This window comes from Bradysia coprophila, unplaced genomic scaffold, assembly GCF_014529535.1.
Source record: "Bradysia coprophila strain Holo2 unplaced genomic scaffold, BU_Bcop_v1 contig_232, whole genome shotgun sequence".
NCBI classification, from domain to species: domain Eukaryota; kingdom Metazoa; phylum Arthropoda; class Insecta; order Diptera; family Sciaridae; genus Bradysia; species Bradysia coprophila.
The window spans coordinates 7620970-7633535 of record NW_023503493.1 but is presented as its reverse complement, the minus strand read 5'-3'; positions in this window follow the sequence as shown (position 1 = coordinate 7633535).

Sequence of the window (12566 nt, the reverse complement as noted above, 5' to 3'; positions counted from 1 at the left end):
CGCCACCTTGTACATAGATCAGATCCCTGGATTGACTCTGCCAAATGAAGTGATAATTTTAGTGTCATTTTTACTATGTTTACTATCTAATCAGACATAGTCCAAGTATGTTCGAAGTTTTTGAGATATTTCTCTTAATACAATAGATTAGACGCTCATCAATGGCATGTTTAAAAGAATCAATAAAATTAAAGGAATTTTAGTGGACAAAAAATAGAACCACTAGAAGTGGCACGGAATCCACGAAATGGAAGTTTTTTACTTCTCTACTTTGTAAAGCAAAAAAAGTCTAAAATATGTCAATTCATGTACAGGGAAATTCGACCTATTTTCTAATTGGTGCCACCCGGTGCCAATAGTCTCTTTACTATACTGTTGCTAATGGCACCAGGTGCCAATAGTCTTTTTATTCGCACCCGGTGCCATTAGCCACAAAAATATAAAGCGACTATTGGCACCCGATGACATTAGCCACAGTATTATAAAGAGACTATTGGCACTCGGAAATATTAAAATTTTAATAAAAAATCCGGATATTTTGAAAATTAAACTTGTTTTGTACAAAATCCTAGTGATTGCCAATAGTCTCTTTATAATACTGTGGCTAATGGCATCGGGTGGCAATAGTCTCTTTATATTTCTGTGGCTAATGGCACCGGGTGCCAATAGCCACAGCATTATAAAGAGACTATTGGCACCCGGTGCCAATAGCATATTAGTTTCTAATTTGGGAGTTGTTGGGGTCTATAGTAATTGATTCCACTAGAATTTTGTTGAAGAAATGCAAATATCAAGAATCAATCGCTAAAACAACAAATCTACATTTTCTTTTGTTGAACAAATTTTTTGTGGCATCATTCAACAACTCCCATAAAGAAGTCTCCGATCGTCAATCAAGAGAATACCGGTTAGCACAGTTTTTAAATAAGATTGAATTATTCATTCTGAGGATTGAGTCTGGCACAAGAAGCTAAGTCATCTGTTGTCGACATCGACGACATGTATGAACGACTATCTCTTAATACGAAAATGTTGGTCAAAACAAATGAAGTAAAAGATTGTGTGTCAATCTATCGGAAATACATATAGGTAGAAAGAAGTAGAAGATTTGTAATTTATCAAGTACTGGTGAATGAAATCCTTAACCGCTGTCTGTGGATTGCTTGAGCCGAACCATTATTATTTAAGGTCTCGCTTAGAATCTAAAAAAAATGCTGGTAACATGTAGAATGTTCATCTTAGATTTTATTATATTCTTTTACGGTTGGTGATTTACGCTGTATGTGAATGAACTGTTTACCTCGGTTTACCTTCTTATTAAAATACAAAATCTTCTTCTTTTTCTGACTCACTTCTACGCTTAGACATGGTACATTCTGCATGTTATGGATATATAAAATCGGTATACAACATAAAATGAAGAATTAATTTTGGACGAAAATATAAAAAAAATGTTTTAACGAAATGTGGATTTATGTAATTTCATGATAATATGACGCCATGTGGAATAAAATAAAACAATAAATCACCATCATTTGGCAAAATGTGTCACGAGAATTAATGACAAAATAATTTCAGTACGAAGTCATAATAAATTGGTTATGCTTTGGTGCAGTTTCTGAAAAAAAGAGAGATGTGAGCACAAAGTTTGAAATGATTAGAACTCAAGTCGTAAAGTCTCCTAATGCAACGTCAAAAAACAGCCGTGCACAACGTAAATTCACGCCGTAAGTGCGGTCGAAATTCAAAATGGAAAGTGCAGAGGTCTTTCTAACGTAGCGTCATTTTCATACAATGAAGCGTTGAAATGTATTTTTTGGTTCACTTTTTCATCGAATCGTTCACTTAAAATTCAAATTTTAGGCACACTTACGGCGTGAATTGTGCATCTCTTGCGTATATACACGAACGACAATAATAGGAGCCGTGAAAGTAGTTAGATTTCCTCAAATTCTCTTAGGCTGTAAACACACTATCAATTTTGAATGTCTGAAATCGACAATTTAACATTTTTAATCTATGAATATTTGTAGAAAGGAAACTATAAAGAAGTTCAGGAACGAAATTGCATCGAAAAAGACCTTGACATGATGTTCCCTTTCTAATTACTACAGCTTAAATCAGCTAAACTGCACGAGGTAACGTCTCGAATTAACTTCCTCTGATACGATCTATGTGGTCATTGGCTCCTTCATTTATTTTTTATCTGTGGGTCCATTGAACATAAAAAGTTGGTGTTCGTTGTTTCGGATGGTGTTTCTTATAAATGTTGAAGTTGTGAACGTTGCTGTTTTTATCGTGTGTTCGTAAGAGGTAATTAAACATTTTTTTACATATTTTTCTCAAATTAAGATGAGGTTTCTTGGAACGATGCTGTTAAAATGATTTGATGATCTTTTTAGTTGCTCAACATTTTTATTTAATATCAAACAAAAAATTTGGTTTTCTTTTTCTTGAAAAATATTAAAAAGGTTCATCAGTCAAAATGTTTTGCTTTTTAATTTGACCGCACACTGTTTAATTAACCTGGACGGAATGATTTCAATCTAAGGTTTGAAAATTTAAATTTTATTTCATTGATAAAAATCAAAGTTTTTTTTTTTTAGGTGTGTTTACACCAACCAACGACTAGATCAAACAGAATTCGATTTCTAGCGCTAAAAAAATAAATTATTTTTTCTTCTCAGAAAAATCACGTTTTTCACAACATTCGCCATTTAAATGATAAGACCAAGTACCAAACTAACAAAAATGTAATCAAAAGCTAATCTATTGGAAACATTCAGCGGTTGGCCTTTCTAGGAGAATTCTCAGCCAACACATCATAGTATTTAACTTTAAAAAAAATGTTGAAACCGTAAGAATGATGTTAATATATTCCACTGTTCATATGACCGCTTAGGTCTAGTCTGACATTTGTAAATAGTACGCAAGAAGTTTACTGAATATAGACCGCTCCCTTGTTTGATAGTCACACTGATCGGACGTTTATTATTTCTGCTGTGTAAGAAACCTTGTTACTACAGGTTATGGGCCCAGCACGCTTCCACTGCACAACTCTGTTGGAGATTTCAAAGCTCTCGTTAGACTAAAAGCATGTAAGATGGCGCTGGAGTAGGGTCTGCTATTAAGAAATCTGATTCTTGAAAATTCTTGTAATTCTGTGCAAATGAATTCTAGAATGCACTATTTGCACCTGGCTGGGTAACAGTAACATATCATTTTTCCATGTACAAACTAATCCAACGATTGAGTGTTTAGTCAGAAGTAGCTTGAATCTTCCTTGTAAAGCTGGCCTTAAAATATTATTTCGATGATTTTGAACCCGTGCAATATAAATCAATGATAAGCAGGAATCTCCTTCGTTATCCACCTTTTTATCGAAGTAAGTCTCATTCTGAAAATTGTCCACGTTTTCGAACACTGAAATATATTATTCGGAAAGCCATGAGTTTGCATTTAATTGCATAGTGTATCACCTCATTGAAAGGAAGCAATAATATCTTTTCAAGCAAGAAACATTTAAATAACAAAAGACGTCTCATTAAATGCATACGACTTCGTTACAAATAAGTGATTTAATTTATATTCTTATTTTTCTGTAAATATCGTTTGGCTGTTGTATACGTAATGTTACGGCATGCAACTGGAGAATAGGTTAACGACCCACCTAAAAGTGTATCTACATTTTAATTAGCATTACAATTACAATTAACAGCCATTTCAGGTGCAACAATGAAGTCGTTTAAATGCCAAAAACGTTGTGTTTCACTTGCCTGAGTGTATCGGTAAGTTTTGTTTATTTTCAAAAAGATTTCTTGTACAACTGGTGGTATTAAAATCAATTGTGACAAACTCGACTTTTTAAATCTTGGCTCCGTTTGCTTACATTAATGTATGAGGATCAGAAACTCTTGTTTAAAAATTCATGGAGACTAAATACTTTAAAAATCCACTGATTTGAGTGGACACCACCATTCCAAAAGGCTATGTCCCTTGGAACTATGTGCTGTAAAGTCTAATTCAGTTTTCAATCATCAAAGTTCAAAGTAATGTTTGGAGTAGCGAAATCAGAAGAAAGTTATAATTTTCTAGACAACAACATTGATTGGCAACCAACAATAGGAGGTAATGGCTTTTGCCGAATCTAGTACTTCGTTTGATCCATATATTTGCACCAAATTGTTTCAACCACGGCAGAGTAAAATAAACCAGGCAGGAGCGGTTCATTTTCGAAACGTCAAATAAGGGACCTAATACATGGGATGAAAATGAACTCAAATGAACACTGACATAAATTGAAAAAATTTATTCGCAAAATATCAAGGGCTACTAGATTATTCAGGTCCCTAGTCAAACAAGCGCTCCTGCCTGGTTAACTTTACTATGCCGTGGTTCAACAGAGTCTTTTACTTCATTATATTTAACGCACATTGTAATACAAAAGATAACATAAGCCAGAGTTCAACGTGTATTTTTGTCGCCGCCGTCGTTAACAGATGATATACAAAGGTGCAGTAATCGAGGCAGTAATACGATTTAGGTTATGCTTTAGTTAAGTTTTAAAAAAATAAGAACTTGTTCCGAATTGTATTTCAACCGTGTTTGAACGTGTCAAATGGAAGACTCTCATGTCTGTCTCAAGATTTTTCATTTTCAGTGAACTAAAGAGTCTTACTGTCGCGTACGTGCCTAATGCTTAAATCTTTACGAATGTAAAACTTCTAACAAAAACCAACTGCAGCAAAAATTTCTTTTCAACAAAGTCAATGTACGTACCTCTCCAACCAAATTACGTCGTCAGTTGTAAAAAAGATGAATTTGTGAAATTTCCCGTAGTTGTGTGATTTTTCGAAGGGTTTATGGCCATATTGCCATCGACACAGGTTTTTGTTCGTGAACCAATCTGGTTTGATCGTTTCACACAAAGGAACATTCTAGTTTTATACGACGCTGACCCTCGAACTGACCATTCCACATTCGACAGAAAGTTGTAGTGCAACTTACAACCCTCCGTTATTATTCTTCTTCCATGTAACGTGAACCAAATATTTTATTCAAAAAATTTTAAATTGAAGACGAAAAGTAACCCAAACAATTGCTACAAGCATCATACCCATTTTTTTCGGGACGTTATGTGTATTTATATACGTCACGGTGTGTGACCTAGTAAACATGATCAACAGGTCGAGTCAAATTCAAACACCTGGTTTTCTATATTTATTTTCATCATACAACACGTGGCTGATTTTGTCCATCCATCGTGTTGTTTGTGTTGTTTTAATCGGTTTTTATAGTTATTTACATAGAAACATAAGTTGGAAGTCGCATGCATGTTGTTTAGACATTGACTCTGGTCTCTATATTCACTATTATACACACTCATACACTCACTCACTAAGCCGTAATTGCTAAGCTTCACTGAATTTCGAGGCATATGTACGAGAAACGAGACCAATTAACGAAGTAAAATTATTTTATAACAATAGCGTTGGGGTGAACCGAACGTCTTCATTTTTTTTTTGCTATGAACTTGAACCGTGTGCGGTGAATGAAAATAGCAAGATACGTTTTTTTTGCCAACATAATTCGCCATTAGCAAAGATGATTGTTCCAGTCGGTTTTTTTCTCGCTTGCTCAGAGCACGCTTTTCGACCACAATTTGCATTTTAATTCTACTGTAGTCGTTAGTAAAAATTCAATTTTTACTGCTGCAAAGCTGGGAAACACGACAGGTACAGTTGAATCTATATCTGCATGCTATGGGACGAAACTATGTGAATTTTGAAAATTTGGTTCCTTTGCAGATAATACTGTATTTGAAGAATTGAGTGGATGGGTCTCTAAAAATATTAGAAGAATTGCTTACAGTTCATACTGTTGGAGCAAAACAAAGTAAAATAAACCAGGCAGGAGCGGTTCATTTTCGAAACGTCAAATAAGTGACCTAATACACTGTTCATGATGTCATATCAACTTATCTCTGTCGTGGTTCGAGGGGTGCCAGGGTTCTACCTACGCCGTACGAACATGCTTGCGTAATATGCGAACGATCCCTAATGTCTACGTGGTTGACGTTTTTTTAACGGTTAAAGTGTATTATAGACACAAAACCAGTATCAGTGGAAATTGGTACAAAGGAGCTGTGAGAGGTTGTAGAAATCTACTCTCGGTAGAGGCGGACTGGCCAATGTGTGGTGAAATCAGGCCAGTCCGATTATAACTCTCAAATCCTAGTTAAAATTCTATATCTTTAGACTAAACCTCTCCCAACCTACGCGTCTTTTCCCTGTCTCTCGGAAATGCATTTATCGATTAGGTGGTTTATTATCCATGTGTGACATGTCCTGCTTTGTTTTAGATTGTACTATTGACAGACCTTTTCGAACAATGAATGAAGGTCTGGCCAAATGGTAAACGCCATATAGGTGGTGTAGACCCAAAATTCTGTAAAAACAGTTGACTGCTCCAGATAACTGGATTTTGAAGTTATTGTTTTTGTAAAAACAGAACCTCTGATGATAGCATTAGCCGTTATTTTAAAATCAAGAATTTCTTTCAGAAGTTCTGATATTGGCGTTCGCTACGCTCGTCGTTTTACTTTCGACTGACGCCGAAAATATACAAGGTCCTGCTCAATTCGTTGGTTCGAAGGTTAGCGTCGTTACTAAAAGTGACATTTGTTATGAAGCTGTTTTATCCGCTGTGGATCTGAGGGGAGCAACAATTACACTTTCGAAAGTGAAATCATTTGGAACTGATGGACCGGTTGACGATGTCATAGTATTGAATGGTGTTGACATTAAAAGTATCGATGTTCTGGAACCGCCAAGTATTGATTTTACTGATTGAAGAATAAAACATTGATTACAGCAGTTGGTTTGTACAATGTTACTAAAAATATATTTTTATAAAAAATGGTAAGAGTCCGACTTTTTTATGTTGTTGCTGTATGAAATAGATTTGTGTAAATTCTTAAATTAAGAAATTACGAAGACGAACCAATAAACGTTTGGGTCTTCCGATCCAGCTTTTCCTTCCCCAAATAAAAATGTTTTTAAACGACGCAAAATATTTTTACATCGAAAACCGTACTTTTGATGTTTCAAGCACTACTTTTGACGCCCTCAGCATGGAAAATCCATTACATAACTCGAGATAAAAATGAATAAGGTTTCGGCCCGGCTCGGATCAACAAAATCCACACGAAAGCTCTACTTTTCATCTTTTCAGTATTTTACATGACTAGGCATACAAAAAGTAGAGTTTTCGTGTGAACTTCTTTGATCCGAGGCGTATCGGAGGTCAATAAACACATGAAAACGAGATTTTTCATTTTTATACCGAGTTATGTAATGGATTTTACAAGCTGAGGCCGTCGAAAGTAGTGCTTGAAACATGAAAAGTACGGTTTTCGATGCATGTAGCATGTAAAGGATATACTGTCCAGTTGACAGTGGTATTTTTTCCTCTAGAACGAAGCAAAACTATTCAATCGTTTCTGCGAAGCGCAGAGCCTCTTATGTATAACGAGCTGTAAACATCAATTGCAAAAGTTCTTATCATTGATACGTTCGTTTCCCAGACCTGTCAACCAAAAACTGTCTCTCGTTAGGAATACGTACTGTTCTTAACTCAATAAAAGAAAGTTGCAAAATTTCCCAATTCATATGTCGAATACCCGACCTACATAACGAATAGAAAAGTTTTCAATTTTAATTCGGATCAAATGAAGATTTTGAATTTCACACACACAAAAAACGTCAAGAACAAAATAAAACTGAAAAGACTGTGGCTTAAGAAGTTAGAGAGAACTTTGTACAATTCTATAGATGGATGTAATATTATGTTACACAATATCTTCTTTTCCTTAAAAAGGCACGCACAATTGCATCACATGCATTCACAGCATTTTATTATTTATGCAAACGATAAACATCTTTTTTGTGCATCATTGTTACACATTTAAACAACAAAGTGTTCTTATCATCACATTTTATGAACGGTTGTTGGTTGCATTTTAAAACTCTCTGCTACTACTCTGATACACCCGTGTGTTGCAGTCATACCTTTTTGCATATTATAATAAATATCGAAATGTACTGCAATGTTGCCGTATACTACACGTGATGCATCTTCGTTCTTCAAATATGTTTCTCGTAGAGAGGTATACATCATATGAACATTTTGGAATAATTTTATTCATAAAACTCATGACTCCGCAAATATTCGTTGTGCATTGAAATTAATGTGCATTGTGCATTCGAAGAGGACTGCAACAGAGAACAAAAAAGTATGTTAAGATAACACTTAAGAAAAATACAGCAGCTGGAGTATGTTTTTGAGAGCATATGTTTTCAAATGCATTGAGCTGTTCCTTAAGGGCCTACGAAATTTTATTCAAATTATTTTTTTGGTGCATCATTTGACAGCGATGCGGATAAATTTTCAGATCTTTGTTTGGCAAAGTCGAACTGTACATTGTCGTTGAAAACCATCGGTGCCAAACAAAAGTTTTCCCTTTTTAATCCCATCATGATATATGAATGTGTTCCGGTAATCTCCAAAAATTCATTACTTTGACCGGAAACGTGGAGAGGATTTTTTTTCTTCTTCTTCGTACACTAATTTCCGTTGGGAAATTCGTCGAAAACAACGGCTGAACAAAAAAATTAAAAATGAAAACAACAACAACCGACAGAATTTGGTTCGCCTTGAAAGAGATTTCGTGTGCACCTTGAAACTAATCGTCTGTTGCTTTTCAAATATTATTGCTGGAAGAAATCTGACTAAAGCCACATGTTGAATGTTTTTCAAAATACGATTTATCCAAATGGATTTTTTTCTATCTCGCTTCTCGGTTCATTTTTTATTTTTATTTATTTCACATCTGCCACACTTTAATACTCATCAATCTATTGAAGAAAATGTCCTTTGGCTTTTCTGCAGATTTTTTGTGCCTTGAGGTATTCGTGAGCTTCGGTCTTGTAAAGTATTTGGAATGTGCCTGAACTAAATAACGGTAAATTGTTGATAGATTGTGAAGGGAACCTCATATTTATAAAATTTTGGTCTAGTCAAACGCACTTCAAACATGAGTACTGAAACGGGACAGAGTATCAAAGAAATCTTGGTACTGTAAAAAAAAAATCTGGGAAAAATGGTCACACAAAATAGTGCTCTATTTGACAGCTGTCACTTGACACACTTTTGCTTGAAATGCGTTGAGCTAGTCGATAAGCTTTTCTATGTATACCTACGAATTCTTATACACAAAAATTCCAAAAATTACCGAATTTGTAGCTCTATTCCTGACAGTTAAATTTATTTGATCAAGAAAGTAGGAGTTATCAGCTACCGTTAAATTCTGACGGGAATAAGCCCATCGTTAATTTAGGTAAATATTCGGTAAATTTTGGTAATTTTCAGTAAATTCGGTATATAACAGGCCCTGGCATGACATAACATTTATTAAAGTTTCTAATGTTACCAGTGCTGATTAGAATTTTATGAACGAAAAACTTTGTAGCTTGTATCCGCCACGGGCCACTGCTAACGGACATTCAAAGAATGAAGTGAGTTAACGACTAGAAAAAGCTAGCAAATTTTATGTTAAAACGAATGAAGTAAAAGATTTTGTGTCGAATTCTAGACTACACTTTGAACAAAAGAAGTAGCAGATTCTACTGTGAGTAAATGATGGAAATGTCTTTTTGTGAGTTTACCGATCTCGGTTTCTCATCGTAACGGTAAATGTCACGCAAGAAGTATCATTTTCATTATTTGTCCCATTGGTAAGTAATGTTCAAAAATCCAGGCAAAAATCACTCACATTAACTGGCGGTTTCTTGCGAAGAAATTCATGAATTCTAATTATCTTGTCATTGATGTCGCTGCTTTATTGCATTGAATATAACAACTAACAACCAAAATCCGGAAATTGATTTACCATTTTTTCAACAACCAAAATTCACCCTCTACACGAGAATCTTTTATTAACAAGGTATACTGTTTGTAAAATCGATATCCGGATATCGAATATCAACCTCACTCACTGAAATTTCATTAATCTTCTTCCCCCGTTGCAACTGGGTAATAAACATGCATTTCGAACACCGTTGCGCTTAGTGTTTTTGTGCAGTGGGTGCATTAAAATTGTTATCCCATTTTGTCATTTCACCCAAGCAACTTTCGAGGCGGAAACGATTGTTTGAATTTCTCATGACATTTTTGCTATTCAAATAGTTGGGTGCACAGCACAACTAAAGAGATTTAACGTTTTTTTTTCTCTAAACCATCCGTGGTTACGACTGTTGTGAGAATTCAGAAAATTGTAGACATTGCAGACTTTAGAGATGTCCAATTATTTGTTGAAGGGAACAAAGTGTATGTAAGGGAACTTGTTGAGGTCGTCTGTTTTTTTAAACTAATGAATTTGATTCAGTAGACGACAGCTGTAGTAAACAAGCCATTACTGTAGTAGGCTATATTGTTAACTTAGGCAGTGCATTTGTTTAAAGAAATTTATCTCAATATTTGGTTCACACGACATTGACCTTACAGGCTCACAAGGGCTATTCGAAACTGAACCTAATCAGCAGTTTTGGACTTTGATATTCCTGGAATATTCTATTGGCTCATTTCGAGACCAACAGGAGACCAACCAAGAAGGATTCCAACTCTTGCTTTGAAAACAGTTCTCACGAAGAATTTTGCAGCATGCAGACACGAATTCAATTAAAATATTTGAATACTTTTAATTAGTTACAGAATCGAAATTGCAGCCAAGAATGTGGTTCAGGCCCTAACACACCGACTACATTAACAACCGGAAACAGTTGAATATGAAAATAATAATAAAATTCCGTGGCTGATTTACATTCATCAAAATCAACAAGCTGCAAAATTATGAAATAAACCAAACTCCGTACGACCGACCGAAAAAATGAGCACCATATGCAAGCGAAAACAAAAAATGTTAATAACCATGATTATTGATGTGTTGATCCTGCCAACTGTTGAACGTTTTCATTTATATTTGTATACAAATGTTAAATCTGACAAAACAATTGTTACGCAAATTTCGAAACAAAGGATTCGAAGAGAAAAGAGAAATCACAATAAATTATACACATTTTGGTGCATTGTTCCTATTTATACACGTATTCAACAATGTAAAATCTTACAACTCACCAAAAGAAAAAACCTCTTCCACACACATCTTGAACTCTTTTGCAGCGCAGTGAACATTTATATATTTTGTGTTCGTTACAGGAAAGAGATGCATTTACCTCAAAGGGGTTTTATTTGTTATGTGGATGCACTAAAAATTCGTCTCATTTTTTCTTACAATTTATTTTTATTTCAATGGAACAAAAAATCCTTCTAAATTGCAGAAGGAGGCAAGCTGTGTGATATAGAAAAGATTATGGATTTCATTTAAAAAAAAAAAGCCACACAAAAAAGGATGAACCCTTTTTTCCCCGGAGAACATTTGAATGCATCTTGCGATTGTCGAAAGAAAAAAAAATCTTCACGAGCTCACCATCCGCATCATACTTTTGTAGGGGTCGTTCGATCAGATTTCTTTTGCCAAAACAGGAAATTATCTTTCCTACACTTTGACCTATAAATAAAATCCTTCAAATGCCTAATCGATTCCGTGTGAACAAAGCTAATTTCGAGATTGAGAACTTTAGGTTCTTCCTCTTCCTGCATTTTACGCGTACGATAATCATCATCACTGTTTATTAGTAATGTGTGAAATTGTTACGAACAGACTGGGATCTTTCCGTGACCTCCAGCCATTGCATAGTTTTCTGTTGTAATTTTACGAATCAGCGTGGTGGTTTTGTTTGATGATGATATAATTCACATCATAGAAGGTTACATAAATGTGTCAAAGGTCAAACAAGGAGTTCCGATTTAATGTCGACAGATGGCGTTTACGGCAAAAAAAACTGATACGTTGGGCTATATCCATCGCGTCTGTAAGAATATTTTGTGATCTTCAGGGCCGTGTAGTGTCATGCCTATGTCATATAGTGCTCCTTTAGTTGCTCATCAAATTGTTCCTTGGAAATATTTACTTAGGTCGTGATGTACATCGTGTACATCATCTGTCAGTCACGTTAAAAAACACGTTTCAGAACTTCCTTTCATTTCTCTATCTCTTCAACATCGTAATTACCAAAAGATTGTTTCTGTGTCGCGCAATTCACAATGAATGCGTTTCAACGCGTTACGATTCGTTTCTATGCGTTGTGTGTCAATCGACAAAGTCAACAAATAATGATGAACTCCTGCAAAGTGTTCATTTTAAAACAAATGAAGTAAAAGACCGTCTATTTCAGTCTATCGAAAATACTCAGATCAAATCAAGTAACAGATTCTAGCATATCGTGGATATGCTTACAGTGTGTTGTGTGTTTGAGTTTTATAGACTCAATCGCACGAATCGTGTGACATGATGGATAATTTGACATTGAGGATTTTGTATCCTCAAGATCATTCCGATTTTTAGCAATATGTCGAAATCCGGACATCCCTATAACCTATTGCTTTCA